The sequence below is a fragment of the Zootoca vivipara genome, chromosome Z1 (genome assembly GCF_965207765.1).
Source record: "Zootoca vivipara chromosome Z1, rZooViv2.hap1.1, whole genome shotgun sequence".
In the NCBI taxonomy this organism is placed as follows: domain Eukaryota; kingdom Metazoa; phylum Chordata; class Lepidosauria; order Squamata; family Lacertidae; genus Zootoca; species Zootoca vivipara.
Window position 1 is genome coordinate 50,311,963 of NC_142583.1, and position 18,888 is coordinate 50,330,850.

An 18,888-nucleotide genomic window follows, 5' to 3' on the forward strand; every position below is an offset into this window, starting at 1 on the left:
TAATCTTCAAATCACTCTGCCATCAGAAGCCCCACTTAAACAACAGTCCCTCGACTTGAGAAGAGGAAGATAGTAGACCCCCTACAATAATAGAATAGCATATACCAAGGGTGGGCCGACTTTAGCCTTATGCACAGTGGCGGAGGAAGCTGCTTGTGTGCCTGGGGCGGGGCGCCCAGGGGCAGGGCGAGCCGCCTATAGGGGCAGGGTGCACCGTAGGGCCCCCAGAGTCTGCCTGCCTCCTCTCACTTAGCCGCCCTACAGCTGGGGGGGGGCAAAGGCAGTGGGCAGACTGGGCACTGCGGAGCCTGCGTGTACCCAAGCCACCGCATCTCTCCCAGGAGAGACACATGGCTTGGGCACGCTGCAGGCCTCATGGTGAGTGCCGCCTGGAATTTTGTCACCCCCCTCAGTGGTGACACCCGGGGCGGCCCACACCCACTGCCACCCTTCCTCCGCCCCCTGCTTATTTAGGGAAGTTTTTAATGTGTGACATTTTAATGTATTTTAATCTTTGTTGGAAGCCGCCCAGAGTGGCTGGGGATACCCAGCCGGATAGGCGGGGTACAAATGATAATAATAATAATAATAATAATAATAATAATAATAATAATAATAATGTATTATTATGCATCTACTAATACCTAGAATGAAAGCGTAACAATGAGCTCAAGGTGGGGCTGAAATGCCAATCAACTCATTTCCCCCACCTAATTAGATGCAATGATGCTCAAAGCTCATTATGAATGGCTATCAAATAATCTTACAGGAACAAACGTGTGCAGGTAATGGGGAAACCACATAGAAATGTGCCCTGCTACAAACTCTAATGAAGTCCCCCACCAAAGAAGGGGCTAATTGCTTCTAACCCCCCCCATCCCTCACCATGAAGAGAACAAGCAAACGGTGTGGTGCCTATGTTGCTAAATTCCTGGTGGTCATTCTTATTTCCCAGTGTATCACTTCATGAAAAGGAAAATAGAAATAGACAAATTTCACAAAGGAATTTGCACTGTACAGTTTTCCCTCCAGGGTGATAAAACTATTAACTTGAAACAAACAGTTTTTAGATGGAAATAGATCTTCCTTCAGAGAACAATGCAATTTTCTAGTATATTACAGAAAGTTGTATGTTTCTTCTAAATAAGAACCCAAGGAAGGTGGAAAGGAAGGAAGGGGATAGCAGGAAAAATATCAGAGTCCCACAAGATCAATCTATAATCATAATGAAGTGCTGGCGGCAATTTGGCAACTTTGTAGCATCGGGGAATAGAAGGTCATTTGGTCTAATTATACCGCAAAGAGAGGAAAGGAAGAAACGTAGCATGTAGCTGTATTCAGATCCTTCTTAGATTTCAATCTAAGGGAGTAGAATAAATAAATAAATAAAATGCTTCGGCGAGAATAGTATCAGCTGGGAAAAGCTGGAAAGGCTGGAAGGCAAACGATCAAGAGGGCCTTTATATATTTCCTCAATGGTGAATATTGTGCTAGTGAAAGATGTCAGGATGAATTTGGGCAGTGGGTGGAGGGGCAGAAGAGTGAGAGGAGAATGAGTCCAGGGTTGTGAAATGTGTTTAGGCTAGAAATCCAGCATATGGGTTTACAGCTTTAGTTTTACAAGCCAACAGTGATGATATCTGTAGATGTCACTGGGGGTCCCATTTGTTCCTATTCAAGAAGAAGAAGAAGACCATCATTGGTATGGGACTCTTCATCTTCTTCAAGAACAACACTTGAGGGTACCAAGAAGGATCAGTGTGTCTCTCAGTTCTCAATAACACGTGCCCTCCCAGCAGGAAGGAATGGCAGAAGTGGGAATTGCAAAGAAGCAGGGCAGCTTCTCAAGGGCGCAGTAGCAGAAGCAGATGATCCAACTCTTTGTGAGCAAGTCCTAATCATCATGCAATGACAGATTTCTGGGGCAGACTTCAACTACAGCATGTTTCATAGCCCTGAGATGGTTGTTCCTCCAAAGAACAAGAACAAGCCTTGGTAACGTCTTGCTGTGATCCTTCTAAGAGGATAAGCAGTAGCAGAAACACAAGTTGGTTTAAAAAACAAAACAAAACCAGAAAAACGCACACATTGGGATCTTCCCTTCTAACTATTTCTTACCTATCTTATAGCGACAAAGGAATGGACAAATGATTCCATAAACTAAGCAGAATTGATGCTAGACAGTGTCAAGATGGGTCACTGCCTGTGAATCCTATCAGTAAGCTACTCTGAACTTTGGAGACAAAAGGTGGTATCCGTACATAACAAATGTGCTAGTCCTCTTTGATGGTATCTTATCATATTTTCTTCTTTGTAACAAATTTCAACCACATGAGACTGATAAGGAACAATCTGACTGGGTAACTTTTCATATTTTTCTGGTGACACTAGGAAATGTGAAAAAGTTGCCTAGACAGCTTGCTGTATTAATCCTACTTGTTTTATGGTCAACAGCCTTCTTTTGTCGCCAAGTTGTCTGCCCTCCCCAACTTCTTCACTATTTTATTTCCTTACCATTTCTTACACTATGGAAGGAGCCACTTTGTACCTGGCAGACACCTCAGGGCTTTTTTCAGCTGGAGCTCACTGTAGCTCAGTTCCAGCACCTCTCAGGTGGGCACCATTGCCATTCCAAGAGAACAAGGAAGAAGTTCGTGGTGAGCTCCGGCACCTCTTTTTCTAGAAAAAAATAGCACTGAGCAGCCTGTATCGTTAAATCAGGGGGGGCTAAGCTGCCGCTGTCCAGATGTTGTTGGACCTTTCATTCCTGACCACTGGCCATGCTGGCTGAGACTGATGAGCATTGTAGTTCAGCAACATCTGGAGGGCTACAAGTTGTCCATCACTGACTGAAATAAACAAGCTGTCAAACAATGTTGGGTAGCTGGATTGGAGAGCCACTCAAAGTCAAAAGGGTGTTTTGCTATTGAAAGTAGACCAAAAGTGTCTAGAACGATGCCCTGCTCCATCTACAGAGAGAGGCAGGCAGCCTGAAGTAAAAAGAAAGTGTCAGTTTTTACATTTGAGGATTGGTGCTTTATGAGGCTTGATGTCTTAATGCTTCCTCTGGGACTATTCTGCATGAGTGCATTGCACAGGTGGCCCATTGCAATTTATAGTCACAATAATTGAACAGGAGAAATAAGAGCCTTGAGCCTTAACAGCACATGGGATGCAGCTGGTTTGGGTGCTTAGGCGGTAGGCATAACTTTTATATGACAAAGTCTCTTTCTGAAAGACAGGAAGTTGTTCTCTCCTCCCCAGAAGCGTCATGCCCCACTTTTTTTGTAGTTGCGCATACCAGGGCATGCTCCTGGAATCACTTTGTCAAGCCCTAAAACGAGCAATTTAATCCACCATAATTTATATGGCTATGGAATTCTTTTCAATGAACATCTGTGAAAGAGTCAGTTTGAGAAATGCAGGAACCAAGTTGTCATTAAAGCTGGAGACTTGAATGAATATTTTATGATCCTCTTTTTCAAGTTTTTATGTGCTAACATCTCATATGAAGTTTTCTTTCAGCACGCGTGCAAGGAAAGCACGGCCTTCGCCCCCCGCCCCCCTGAGTTGCCTCCTTTTGGAAGATATTGCAGGATCAGCTATCCCCGAGTTTTCCTGTTCACCACTCAGTTTTAAATAAATGGCCAACCATCTTAGATTGTTTCTTGAAAGAGCAACAAACCTGTGTACTCTGCCTGAAGCATGCTGCCACTGCTGGTTTGGGAAGCGGTGTGCACATGGTGTTAGTCACAAGCTATATCTATCCTATCGTTTCCCCAACTTCTATCCACAATGAGAAAAAGAACTCACTAGATATGTTTTAAGCTGCTAATGTGGGCACAGCTTCAGAGTCAAAATAAACACTTCTTCTAAAAAAAGAAATCTAGATAGAATGTCATTAAGGAAGAGCACCAATCATTATGAATGTGGAATTAGGCTGTAATACTAACTGTGTCCTATTGAACTCAGTGGGTCTTACTCCCAGGTAAGTAGGGTAAGGATTGGAGCCTAAAATAGTATCTGTTTATTGGTGTGTATAACATGGGAAGTTTAAAATCAGTTTCATTAACACACAATTAGAATTATTAAAGATAGTGAGAAGAATATAGTTGGTACCATATGCACACCGTTACGTGTGAACAGCGAGTACAATTCTGTGCTTCTAGAAGTGTGGTTGATGGGATTGTTGGGGGCGGGGGGTGGGGGTCAGCTCAAATATATTATGAATTCAGAAGCCAAAAATGTGTCATAGGTGTTTTAAAATGAATTTTCCAGTATAAAGGGTTGTATCCTGGGCATGATTAGATTGTTTGAAAACTACTGAAGGTAATGGAATTAACAGACCAGGCCCCATAGATGTTTACTCAGGAGAGGGTTGGGGGAGAAATTGAATTCAGTTCACACTGAAATGTGAACTTACCCAATTCAAACTTTCTGGACCAATATGAGAACTGAAACAAAATTCACACTTCTACAGATTTTGATATGCATCTCTCTAGCAGAGCAATGTGTACATAAATGTGTGCATTAGAAATGCATATTATTAGGAGAAATTGCTTTGCTTTGTGCTTATTAGGCAAGATTACAAATTTCACACAAAAATGCTGGCAAATTTTCACGGGGACAAAAATTGTAAACTGTTGATTCTTGCTATAATGGGGTGAGATAGCACAATTCAATGTGCTGAGAAGATATGAAGTGAATATGGCAGCAAGGGCATGGATTTGTTTAATCTGCACTCTGATTTGCTTGCAGAATCCGAGTTTTCCATGTTGAGCCCTATTTCCCAGGAAACACCTCAGCACCTCAGGAGAAAAATGAACAATGCTGTTGCATTTGAAGTATATCCAAGCTTCTGCCACAGGAGGTCACTCAACAGCAATGCATAAATCTCTGAAGAAGTGCAATGTGAAAGGTGACAGGACCTTTTCAAAACATTTGAAAACCAAACTTGGGCATGTGTAGATGTCCATTCTGAATATACCGAAGGGCAGGATTTTCAGCTGGTCCTTTTGAAATCATATTTATTTATTTATAAAAAATATTTATAATCTGCTATTTCTAAAATAAAAATAAAAAACAGAGCTAATTACAATTATACATTCACTTTTCTCCTAGCCTGATTTTAGAAGTGAGCTGAGCTGGTGAGAAAATAATTGATGAAACATGGGGAAGAAAGTTGGGGAAGAATTGCACTTCCCTCACCAACCGGCATATTTTGGTAATAAAAAATAGAACCTATCATGTCATTTTTAAGATGTGACCAGCATAGGTGTGTGAAGAAATATGGTTATATGGCTGTTTGTATCATATCTAATTTGTTTTGCTTCAAGTGTTTCTGGTTTTATGAAACCTGAGTTGTGGTTAAGACTAGCAAAGCTAAGATGGAAGAGAGGAGGAGATCTCATTTGCAAAGACTGCATCTCTCAGTTGCTTGCTCCCTTGCCTTCACTTCCATGTCAAAACACACTGTGGTGCCCTTGTGCCTGATTCTCCAAGTCCTTCGCTGTCACACATTTAAGCATGTAATAGTATCTGGGCTGGATTTTTTTTGTCTCCGCTTCTGTATGTTCACAATTATTATTGACCCTATATTCCTAGATCTGTTTAGCAAGGCACATCCAATCCTGGGGTTGTCTCAATCGCTGCTGTTTCCATTCTGCTACAGTTCCGCATCTGCTAAAACCTGTGTTGTTGGTCTTATTATCTACTATGTGCAAAACTTATGAAATTAATTGCACAATTAACTTCAATGCATTTCAGTGCAAGTCAAACATCAAAAATAATACAGTAAATTAAATCCTTATTTGCATATCTTGGCAGCTATGCAATAGTGCCAATACAGTACTGATGGTATTTACTTGTGTGATTTCCATTCATGACCTCTGATGAACATTTGAAATGCAAGACTTTCTGCTTTCATTTCCATTTCAAATGGAATCCTCCAACATCCCTAATTCCCCTCACCATTCCTAAGTGTGAGATTAGATTCCAGTTTATTGAGAATTCATCATTTGTAATTATCCTTAAAATGATTAAAATATCAATGAAATAAAATGCTGTACCTGATTTTGTAATTTTCTTTAGGCCGAGGAGGATCCATCCATCAGAACTGGAATCTGAGGAATGGGATGGGGAGGGAAGTTAACACAGGCTTCTAAACAATGAAAAATGACAGCTCCCCACTTTAGCTTCCAGTGTGAGACTATAAAGCCAGAGTGTTGAAGTAGTTAGCATGGGGTAGCCAACATAGTACCGTCCCGATATCATTGGCAACAACTCCCATCAGTCTTGAGCACTGGCTACACCCCTGGGTAAGAGTGTAGTCAGGGGCGTCTTAAGGTTATCTGGCGCCATGGTGCAGGGATCCCTCAGGCGCCCCCCACCCCCACGTTTCACTCCGGATGGGCAGCACCTCTCCCTCAGGCCCCTCTGCAGCCCATCTCGCTCCCCCCCAGGCAGCCATGGCGCACCTTCTGCTTCTTGCCTGCTGTGGGCAGGACCGATGCCGGCGACACTGGACTCGCACTCCGCCAGGCAGGGCCAGGCGCGGCGGGCAGCCGGAGTGGGCAGCCTGATGGGTGGGGACGCTGCCAACTGTGCTCCACCTCCGCCTGCTCGGCAGAAGCGGCTGTGCAGCGCTGCCGTCCAGGGAGCCCTGGCTACCATGCTGACGGGAGGCTTGTGGCCAGCTTCCCCGCAATGGTGCCCACAGCCTGAGAAGAGGCAGGCGAGGGCGGCGCTGCTGACGGGGCTTGAGGTGGCTCCTCTGGCAGGGAGGAGGCTCGGGCGTGGTGCGGCATGGTGGCAGAACTTGTCGCCGTGGTGCCTTGCACCAGTAGCCTCTATGGCTAAGACGCCCCTGAGTGTAGTATCAAGCCCTGGCTTCAATTTTCCCCTCAGTTCAGTTCAAATTGCACACTGAACTTGGGCCGGTTTTTCTCTTTCAGTCTAATCTACCTCGCAGGGTTGTTGTGAGATTAAAATGGGAAGGTTGTAAGAACTGAAAGAACCTTGGAGAAAGGGTGGGGTGGGGGGGACTGAACAAATCCAAGCCCTGTTGATGGGCCAGGCAGGGTTATGTGTGACACTATGGCTGTGTACATACCATATATTTAAAGAATGCTGGGAATTGTAGCTTTCCCTCACAGAACCGCAGTTCCCAGTGTCCTTAACAAATTACAGTTCCCATGATTTGGGGGAAACTCATGTGCTCTATGTTGTGTATGCAATCAAAGTAGGAAGTTCCTTTCAGATCTTTCAGTCCTAGGAAGAACCTTTGCATGGTTTCCCTTTGATTGTATGGAAACTTACTGTCCCATTTAAATACTGAGCATCACAGGGGGGGGGGGGAAAGAGATGGTAAATTACATATTTTCTATGTCTCACCTTCTAGGGAGCAGGGGGAACCTCCCTACAATTCTGATTTGCCTGTTGATCTCCAGCATTGTTTCTGATGAGTTGCTAAATAGCTAAATTGATGGGCCAAGCAATTTATTAGGTGTTTTGTCTGTTTTTAACTGCAGTCTGCCTCTCAAGGAAACAAGTATTGTCTGTGGTGTGGAAGATGAGTCTCTGTGTGATGAGAGCCATGTGTACCAAGCCCCCATTTTTCATAACTGCTGTCATTTTACAGATGTATGACCCTCTTCGCCTGGTTACGGAGAAGCCGGGGGTGGGGTAGAGCATGGGGAAAGAAGATAATATACAGGGCTCCGCAGAAGAAACTCTGGTAGGCAGATACACAAATCATGTCATGCAAACCAGACCCGGCTAAAGGAACATTGCATCCCTCTTCAGAAGACAATAACAGATAGGACAGAGAAAGATGGAGTCTCAGATGATTAGGAAAACAGGAACGGTTAATGGATAACAGCAATGTGGCGCCTAGTAGTTCATTCCATGTCATAAAGATATGAGAGGCAGCACAAACAGAGAGCAGGTAAAAGGTCTTTGAAATTCATCCAATCAATGCAGATACAGCCTTGTGTCCCCAGTGGATCTGGCAGAAATGGATACAGATGGTGGAAAAGTTAATTTATTTCAAATGGTGTCGTTTTGTTTTCTTGGGTATTTCAGCTTGGGATTCTTTGTAATGGGCCTACAGCTCCAGTCTATGCTGGTGCTACAGCACTGGCCGCGTACAATGAGAACCAGAGCTACCATTTTGATTCTCGAAAGCAGCTACAGATATGATGGAGATGTATAACCAATGGGGTTCAGCTTTGCATGCAGGTGGCCTCATGGTTGATCCCTAGCATCTCCAGCTAGAGCTGGGAATAGCTCTTGTCTGAAATCCTAGAAAACCACTGCCAATCAGTGTGCTGCAGACAACACTGAGCTAGATGACTCAGTGGTCCAAGGCAGCTTCCTTTTATCCTCACCAACTGGCAACCATTCTTCATCATGTTGAAAGGAGGGACTTCTCCATTTGTTTCTCAAGTGAGATGGGAAAGTTCTTTCTGCACCAGGGACTTGTGTCTGCTGGCCATAGGGGAATATATTCAAGTTCCTGTCAGGCAGTGCTATTTTTCTAGAAAACGAGGTGCCAGAACACACCTCCCTTGTTCTCTTAGAATGGCAATGGCGTCCTAAGAGGTGCCGGAACTGAGTTCCAGCTGAAAAAGCCCTTCTCTCAGGACATTTTGACTGGCAGACACTAACTCACAAACATCCAATGAAGCTGAATGTTGGAAGATGCAGGACTTACAAAAGAAAGTACTTCTTCACACAGCACATACCGGTAGTCAGACTTTGGAACTCAGTCCCACAGGAGGCAGCGATGGCCACCAACTTGAAGGGATTGAAAAGAGGACTGGGCAAATTCATGGATGATATGGCTATCCATGGGTACTAACTGTGATGATCATGCTCGGCCTTCATGGTTGGAGTTTCTGGAAGCCATGGGGGGGGAGTGTGCTTGTCCTCAGGTCCTGCTTGGTGGTTTTCCACAGGCATCTGGTTGGCCACTGTGAGACAGGATGCTGGACTTGATGGGCCTGATCCAGCAGGCTCTTCTTATGCTGTCTCCCATTCACTTTTTTAAAAGATTGGTTTAGGATACAGTTCAATTAAAGCTATGGTTTTCAGCACAGCACGGTACGATTATACAATAGTTGTTAACACAGGTTACATTTTACCCGGATCAGTTCCATACAAAAGGTTAACACATTCAAATACAGAAAAATCTAACCTCTGAAATAATAAGATTAATTATTGCAAAGTTCAGGCTGCAATTCTACAAATGATGCCGCTTCCAAGATAACATGCGTAGGGAAACATAAAGATCAGTCTCTGTGTGCAGTGATTACATCACACATGATAGTGCTGCCCAAGATGGTATTGTGTGCCCTTTAGATAAATATCCCAGTCAACAGATGCATATAGGCTAAAGAAGAGCAATTGAGAAAAATGCATGTGCTGGGAAAGTGCAAGGTAACGACTCTAAGCAAAGTAGATTTGTATTGGCATAAACCCCTTTCAGAAACATTTGCGGTTCATTTTGATCAATGGATTTGAAAATTCTGCTTTGTGGATATAGCAAATACTTGGGTCTTTGCTTAACGAGGTGATAAGGGGCTATAAAGTCAGCTGAGATACGACATTGCAAACAAAATACTTTAGATTGTAGGTGCTGTTTTTGTTCCGAAACACATCTGCTTCAATGTTGGAGGCAATGCCCTTCACTGGTGTTGACAATGACAGAAGAAAGCATTATACAGAAGTCTGGAACGAAACCTACTTCTTCAGCCTATTTAGGCAAACTAGAACTCTGGGCAATGGCATAATTCCTCCATGAAACAGCTTGGCTGGACCCCTCCCCAGGCTGAGGAACAGAGCGGACTGCAGAATGTCTTTTCTGATAGAAAATGGGAGTATTGTATTGAAAAATGCTGTATCCCATTCCCCAGCATGAAGAATGCCTGCTTGTCAAAGAAGCAGCAGTACATTGCATGCTACTTCAATCATCCAGAACTACTTCTCTAGGCTTGGGGGCAGGTAGACTGGTTTAAGAGCAGCACAGATATATAAGGCACTGCTTCTCACCATAGCTGCCAAGTTTTTTCCTTTTCTCGTGAGGAAGCCTATTCAGCCTAAGGGAATTTCCCTTTAAAAAAGGGAGAACTTGGCAGCTATGCTTCTCACTTTGGGAGCAATCTGAACCCAAGTTCTGCAGGGATGAGCAAGTTAGAATCTAGTGAGTTAGGATATAGTAGCCATTGATAGTCTTGTTGTCTAGGTATCTGCCTAATCCTCATTCAAAGCCATCCAAGTTGGTGGCCATTCATTGCTTTTCACCTGGCGGACACCCCTTCTGGTGGGATAGGATAGATCAGCTTGTATTTCTTGCTGGGGAGGATGCCTGCCAGGTAGGAAGCTGCTCTTTTCATGGTGTGACAAAGGGAAAGAAAGAAAGAAAGAAAGAAAGAAAGAAAGAAAGAAAGAAAGAAAGAAAGAAAGAAAGAAAGAAAGAAAGGGTGAGGGATATGGGGCAAACAAACTGGCAACAAAAGAAGGATGCAGTCACCTGTTAGCTGTCCCTGAACCAAGCCACCATATTCATTTCTATATCTCCACCAGTGCCAAAGAAGGTTGTTGTTGTTGTTGCTGCTGCTGCTGTTATTGACAATAGTTGCCAGGCTTAATCAACATTTGAGAAAAGCTTTGAGAGCCTGGAATAAAAGTGACTATAGTATAATTGAAAAGACACCTTAATAAGGCTTGTGATCTGTGATAAGCATCTTGACGATGAACAAGATTGAAAGTAATGAATGGATCAATCCAAGTCACATTCCTTATTTATTCTTTTTTGGGCAATGTTATTTTCTTCCAAATCTTTCCAGATCTCGGGGCATGCAAATATCTATTTTCTTTGCAGTAATGCTGTTAAGAGCAGCCTGGATAGGAAGAGGAGGAGGCATCCCACAGAAGAGATAAAAGAGTACAAAACAGCTCCTGATACTGTGCAGTGTAACCAATTCCTAGGAGTGAGCTTGTGCTTTTGAATATTTTATAATTTATAAACTGGGAACACATGATGTTCTGCTTTTCAAACAGTAGCTCATATTGCATATGCCCTCCATGGACGTGGGATGAAAAACAACAGAAAAGATGCCCTTTTGTTCCCCAATATTTGGCAGTGGTCTGTGATTTTCATCAGGAGTTTGGCATAGGAGTCATCTGACAGGCTGCCATGTCTATTAACAATGTATAGTTTGGGCCACCCCAGACAACATAATTTAGAGTGCTGCATTCCTGCTAGTTCCATTGAGTACTTACAGCATGATACACTAATCTGACATAAAGACAGTTGCAAATGATGGGGTTAGTTTTGCTGTAGATGACAATGAGGGTAGAAGAACATTGGAGGTAAAAGGCTTTGCTTCTGCTTCCAGTGTTGTATTTATTTGCTAACTTGGACTGGGGGAAAGTCCCTAAGCTGGGTTGTGCCACAGCCTCTGGGGTTTGAAGCAATCTTTTATTTGTCCTGAATATTCCAATTTTGCAACATTCAGCTTCACTGGATTTTTGCAAGCAAGTTTCCTGCACTAGAATACTTTTTTGTACATTATTTTCACTAAAGTATGCACATCTGTATGCACTGTCCACTCACATTTACACTTCCTAGATGTTCTTTGGATGGATAACTGCATTGCAAAACTTGGAGACATGTAAATTTTTGCTTCATATATTGAAGGCTATCTGTGTTTTGGTTCAGGAAGTGTGAATTCCGTAAGTGCACATGAAAATGTGAATGAATTTTGCCCTCCATCCCTGCATGGGACGTCTAGGGGATAGCGCCAATGCTTCAAAGAGGTTGGGGGGGGGAGAGAAAGAGAGGGGAAAATGTATTCCACTAAAGCCAATCAGATAGTTTATCTGAAGGAAAACCAGTCAACAAAATACTTGAGGAGGTCTAATTGGTCTAAACCACAAGGCCAAATTATGAAGAGGACCACAGCTCTGTGAGACTGATAAAAAGTGTTTGTGCCTATACAAGCAGTGGAACAGAAGCACCCACCCGAACTGAAGTTTGCTTGTTATATGTGTCAGCATTTATGCGTAGCTGTGTAAGAGCCAGGCGGTGCGGGGATACTGTACATCTTCAACCCTTGAATCGTACAGCGATAAGACAGACTCTCAGGATTAACAGCCCTGTCAATGGGAAGTCTCTGAAGTGCTTATTTGTTTAGATGGAGAATTTCATTCATCATTAAGGGAGTGATAGAAATGGAAGCCCATCCAACGTGGTATCTGAAGCCTACCTGGAAATATGTTGAGGGTGGTGAGATTAAACGCCGTCCCCTTTCTGGGTCTGAAAGTAGGACTAGATATGAGACACATGACTTCTAAGCTATTTGCTTTCTTCCCTTTCGCTCCCCCCTCCCATGAAAGCATGGCAAGCCCACTTGAATGAGCAAAGGCTTTCCATACAGGCAGCAAGAGAACAAATGACATTACAATTTTAAATGCAATTTTCCTGTCATACTCTAAGATTAATTAGTGCACATTTAGACAATAACTTATAATTGCATTTTCCTCATTTTGTTCCTCCTAAATTTGTTTAAATTGATAAAACCAACACATGTGTATTGTTTTGGAAGTATTAGCTAGAGATGGAAAGACTGCAGTCCTACCTTCACTTAAATGTCATAGAGTTCAATGAGACTTACTTCTGAGTAGGCATGGTTAGGCTTACAGCTTTATTTATTATCTGCTGTCATAATAATTACTGTCCTGCCTTTCTAGAATGAGAGTGCTTCCTGTTATTAACATTAAACAACAAAGTCACAAATATGACAACACAATAGCTTAACTTTAAAAACAGAAACAAAAGTATACAGCCTTGCATTTGTTATCCGGATATGAACCCAGTGCTAAAATAGTGGGGAATGTCTATTCCATAGTTAGAGGCCTGTGTGCTGGAGACTCCATGTGAATGTAGAACTATGCATTGTGGAAACTATTTAGAAGTAAATACCATTGAAGGAAATGGAAACTTCTGTTTACCAAGTAAATTTGGGAACTGGAATGTAACAGTATGTTTACACTTACATTTAATGTACACTTATCACATTTTCCAGTGCTGTATTTCAAATCCGTGATCCCATGATGTTCACATCCCATTATGTTCTGCATGGTCATCCTGTTTCTTTCTGAAGAAAAACAAAAACAGTTGACGGATTTGTTTCTTCTTCTCAAAGCAGCTTCACAGCAATTGGAATCCACAAGTCAATACAAGTCTGAACACCTTTGCCAAAGCCACCTCTGCTGCTGTGGGTGGTCTTGCAGTAGTGATATCATCATGGGAATGAACAGGACCCAATTCAAAAAAGCATCTTCAGAGTGCAGGCATGCAGAGTGGTCAGAATGCGCATGCTCAGATATGCACTTGACACCCACTAGTATTTCTCAGCAATGCCACATCCGCTTTTACTGTCAAAACTTTGAGTGTGCGCAGATGAGACTGACGGTACAAACGCGCATAAACTACGGATGGGTTAAAACAGTACCTCCCCTAAACATTCCTCGGTGTGAGCCCATATTGAAACAAATCATATCCGGATCAGCAATATGGGACTTTTGGTGATGTTAACATCTCAGGTAGAAAGCGTTTTCAGGCGCAATTTTAGGGGAGCGTGACTGGTTTACCTGCATTGGCACTGAGCTGGGAGGGGGCTACAGGGGGTACCACAACAATGATGGAGAACAGAATGTGAGAGGTGGGGAAGGAAGGAATTTTGGCATTGCACAGGGTGCCACTGAAATTGGAAAGCCCAAGGTCCACCACTGGCGTTTTGAAGAACAGCTGGAAAAACAGACCAAGTCACTCTGAGTTGAAAATGTGGACATACCCTAAGTCAGAATCACTTGTACTCTAGTCCCCAAATTATCTTACTACTGTGTGCTTCAGGAAATAAAATGTGTGGAGATCTATTCTGAAACCAGCTTTTACAGTCGAGATTGTTTTATTCTAGGGTGGCAAAATGAGGGGAGGGAGGTCAAATGCAGACATGCTCTAATTTGATGGGAGAAGTAGCTCCAGCATTCAGTTGTTTGTAGGCATGATTGTATGTCAGCATCATGTTCAAAGAGGCATGAAAGGTGAGAGCAGGAGGGGCTGTAAGATCTAAAACAACAGAGAAAGCAAGAGTGGTTCCACACTGTTGGTGGTCTTCCAGATACTGGTCCTAATTAACAAATTAAAGCTATCTTGTTCTGTCATTTTGACAATGTGTGCAGTGAAACACGTTGGTGAAGAAGATGCTTGTTTTCCTGAGTGAAAGAAACAACAGTGTTGACTATTCAAATACAACTCTGTGTGGGAGAAAAGCCACAATGTTAATTTTGTATACACTTCTCTTGGAGCTCTATAGAAGAGTGGTTTTACATTGTATTTAAATACATGAAGGGCAAGATGGGATTGAAAATAATGATATTTTAAGGACATTTAATTTGATGTTTGGACTCTGTTCCTAAACACAGCAGGTGGTTTTTAACTGGTGCCACATCAGCACCATTCATTTTAAACACTATGCTGTCACTTTAAACAGCCATGGCTTCTCACCAAGAATTCTGGGAGCTGTAGTTTGTTCAGGGTGCTAAGAGCCCCTCCCAGAACTTCAATTCAGCATTGCAGGGGGTTGGACTAGATGACCCTTGGGACCCTCCCAACTCTAAGATTCTATGATTCTGTGAATTCCCAGAGTTCCCTGTGAGAATGGATTGAATGTTAAAACACACTGGAGAATGTTTTATATTATTCCACAATCTTGCACGATAGAATCTTAGAACTGTAGAGTTGGAAGGGACCCTGAGGGTCATCTAGGCCCACCCCCTGCAATGCAGGAATCTCAACTAAAGCATCTGTAACAGATGGCTACCCATCCTCTGCTTAAAAACCTACAAGGAAGGAGAGTCCACTACCTCCCGAGGGAATCCATTCCACTGTCAAATGGCTCTTACAGTCAGAAAGTTCTTTCTGATGCTTAAGTTCCGGTGCCAGATTTATGTATAGGCTAAGTAGGCCGAAGCCTAGGGCCTCTAAATCTAGGGGGCCTCGCCAGCCTGCCCGCTCCCCAATGGGCAGTCTCCCCTCTCCCAAAATTGCAAACCCAAGACTTCATGCAAGGGCAGGGCAACTCAAGCCTCTAAGTCTAGGGGGCCCCACCAGTCTGCCTGCTCTCCAGTGCTGCAGTCTCCCCTCTCCCAAAATTGCAAACCCAATACTTCATGTGAGGGCAGGACAACTTGGGTCTCTAAATCCAAGGGGCCTCGACAGTCTGCCTGCTCCCCAGTGCCACAGTCTCCCCTCTCCCAAAATTTAAAACCCAAGACTTCATGCAAGGGCGGAGCAACTCAGGCCCAGCAACTATGAGACTCGGGGCTAGCCAGTGGGACCCAATTTGAAGCAGTGGGGTGCAACTTGATTTTTTTTTGGTAGGGTCCCAGTTCACAGCCAACTCCTGCAAAATCTTATAGATATAAATAAAATCCATCTAGAGTGCCCTGGTGTGGCCCCCCTCTTAGGAGTGGCACGCAGGGCCCAATTTGACCCAATTGCTCCAATTGCCTTAATCAGGTCAGCCCTGATGAGACTGTGCAGGAGTTGGACTGACATCTAGGTCCCTGATGTCACTATTCAGAGTACAGACTCAAGGACTTGTTATGGAAATAAGGAGGAGGCACCTATTGGAAATCAGTTTTGTCACCTCTTCCCCACCAGACCCCAAGACAATGAGCCCAGCCACCTTTTATTCACAGTCACATAAGCACTACACTACAGCATGGCCATAAACCTGTATGTTCAACCGCTGAAATATACACCCAATTTGTAGCAATGGATATTTATGTTACTGCTTTATGAATGAACACGGTGTTTTATGAATGGACTCTGTATTTTGTGAATTACCTAAGAGCCACAAACAGGGAGCTCTAGAATCTGACAGCTAACCAACTGGGTACTACCAAACAGCGGCCCCTATTGCTGAAAGCAGGTAACCAGCAGGGAACGCTTCAGCTCAGCCTTTGCACTGTTGACTGAACACCCCCTGCTGTGCAGATAATGGAGAAAGCTCATAAATTGTATCCCTTCTGGCATCCTGGCCAAACCCTGGCACAAACCCTGGTGCACCAGAAGCCCATAATAGCAGCAAATAAAATCCACTCATACATCAGCGACTGATAATACTTGTCAACCAGTTCTTCCAAAGTCTTCCCAAATTATAAAGCTCCAAAATACAGGCCAAAAGAGCAGGTCTGGGAAGAGCGGGAACATACAATAGGCACCACCAGTGAAAAGGTCCTGCTCTGTGTAGCTCCTGCCCTGTCATTTGATAGGGTGCCCACTTGCCCTCCTTCTTGACATGGAATGCTCTGTTGGAGTCTCCAGGTCCAGTACAAAGACCATAAGAAGGGAGAGCAGGGACCTTGAAGTTCCCAACAGCTGTTAATCAATCAATCAATCAATCAATCAAGCAAGCAAGCAAGCAAGCAAGCAAGCACACAGGATGCCTATAGTCAGGATGCCTATGTCATGGCCAGGCCTGCACCCAATCTTGTTTTTTATACAATCTTCTTTGTCCTCAGTAACCAAATTATATTATCAACATATACAAGCAGAAAAGTTGTTTTCCTTCATTTGCAAGGAACCGTACAAAACAAAGTGGCACTAATAAAGAAAGTTCCAGGGTGGCAACAGAAAGCAAACTAAAAATGCTTTTGCAGTTCATCAAAACTATCCAGCAATATCAAGTTATAGGAAAACTGGTGCTATTAACAGTAATCCTTCTAGTTGGTTAATTGGTTCAGCAACTTCCGTGCACATGACATGTGATGTGAATTATTTCCTTCAAGAGTTAAATGATAACTAATCAGAGGCAGCTACAGTTGCAAATGGCAACAAAATATCTGTGAAAGGAAGAGGAGCAGGTTTGCTCAATGTGAGGTAGAAATGCTGTTTGTAATGAAGTGAGAGCAGTAGTTACTTGCTCGAATTAACAAATAAGAAAGTTTTGATATTTAAAATTCTAGATTAGAATTGATTACTTAATTGGGAAGGGGATTGTAACAAAAACACTGGGGGCCTAATTTGAATAGTAGAGTGCCTGGAATCTGGTAGGCAGACCAAAGCACTAGTCAGGAGAGCTATGAGATTCAGGTGAGGGTCAGATGCCTTGTCAATCCCAGTAGGTATATAACAGGAAGACCTGCCCTGCCCAGGCCTGCGGTTTACAAAATTCAGTTATTGCAAAAGTTTTTCAGTGTTAATTTTATGAATTTTTTAAAATCACCATGGTATTTAATAATATCTTATGTCCTTTAGGGGAGAAATTGTGAATTGCAGAATTTTAAATACCCGTCATCATCCTTGACCTCACTCAATTTTGTTTATAACACTCTTCCATTTTCTTCTATTTGTGAGGGTGGGGAGGGGCCTCACAAGTGGAGTAGCCTAGGGCCTCTCTTCATCTAAATCCAGCCCTGTTAAGTTCCTCCTGTTAGGAAACGTATGCTAAAAATCCTGGAAGATTATGCAGCCAGAATCTGACATTTTACTCGCCTAATGTTTCACTGTTTCCCACAGGAGCATTCACTCCAGAAGCCCCAAAACTAACATGTTGATTTGATCGCAGCGCCTTTAACAAACCGGTGCGGTTTAACATGAGGTTATGAGACCAAGCCTAGAGCGAACGTTACGTTAGAAATAGGAAAGAGCAGATGAGAAAAGTACAGTGAGCAACCCTGTGTTGAGGACCGTAAATCCTGCTTTAAATCCTGCTGTAATTTTGGCTTTCCATCCTCTCCCTTTCCCCCCCACCACCTGTATTATTTCACAACTGATTACTTCTGACTGCTCAACACCCAGTTCCCTCGGAAAGTGCTAATTAAGAGACTGAAGAGGCTCATCTAATATTTATACTGGTGGTGTTACACTAGATCATTTTGCAGTGCATGAACAGCGTCATGAAGAAGGAATTAGAAGCAGTATAGCTCTGAGCCCCAGATAATCCTTCGCTGATTAGTGAGATTCTCATTGCCACCTATTCTGAATGCACTCCTCTCAGGATGTTGATAAAGCCTTTCGGTATCGCAAGATGGACTACCAAGCGCAGTGCTAGCTTTCCTACCCAATCAAAGCGAAGCCCCCAGTTCACCTGGTTAAGCTATCCTAATCCTAAATCGGCTTTTAGATTGTCGCTTAACAACTCTGAGGTACTCCAGAAGGATCCAGCGCAAATCCGGCAGTAAATGAGGCCTAGTCTGAGTGAAAACGAACAAACAAAAAGCTTCAAGGAAGGGGGGGAGTAATATTTTTCACCCCCTAAGACTTACAGGGGAAAAAAAATCTATTCAATGAGAATTAAGATGTCACAAATTAGATGGTTCTGTGAAGTCAACCTTCCTGTGAAGACTTTGGATTTTTCAGCCTATGAAAGATTATATACAATTGTATCTGAAACCCCATATGATGACAAATAGGGGATTTTCCAAGTGTTTTTATTTATTTATTAACATTTTGGAGGTTATTTTTGCACAGGGAAATGTCAAAGAATAGAGCACCACAGAGTTTTAAAGTGTAATTATTCTGTGTGTATTTGTTAACAATGACAAATGTCTGGGCAGCCTGTCCAATTATCGATTAGATCTGTATTTCAGACCTTCCAATTAACCTTTACGTTAAGGTATCATTTTGTGGTAAAGAGAAGACTGTGCCTTGTAGCGAGAAATTGTACCCTATAATGTATATTCAAGAGCGATGGTATTTGTGGTGCGCTGCAAATCTCAGCGCCCTTTATTGACTATTTTAACAAGGACATGTTTGAACACTCCTGCTGGACGGTTCTCCCATTCGTAATTAAAGAGGGGGAAAGAAAGCCAAGT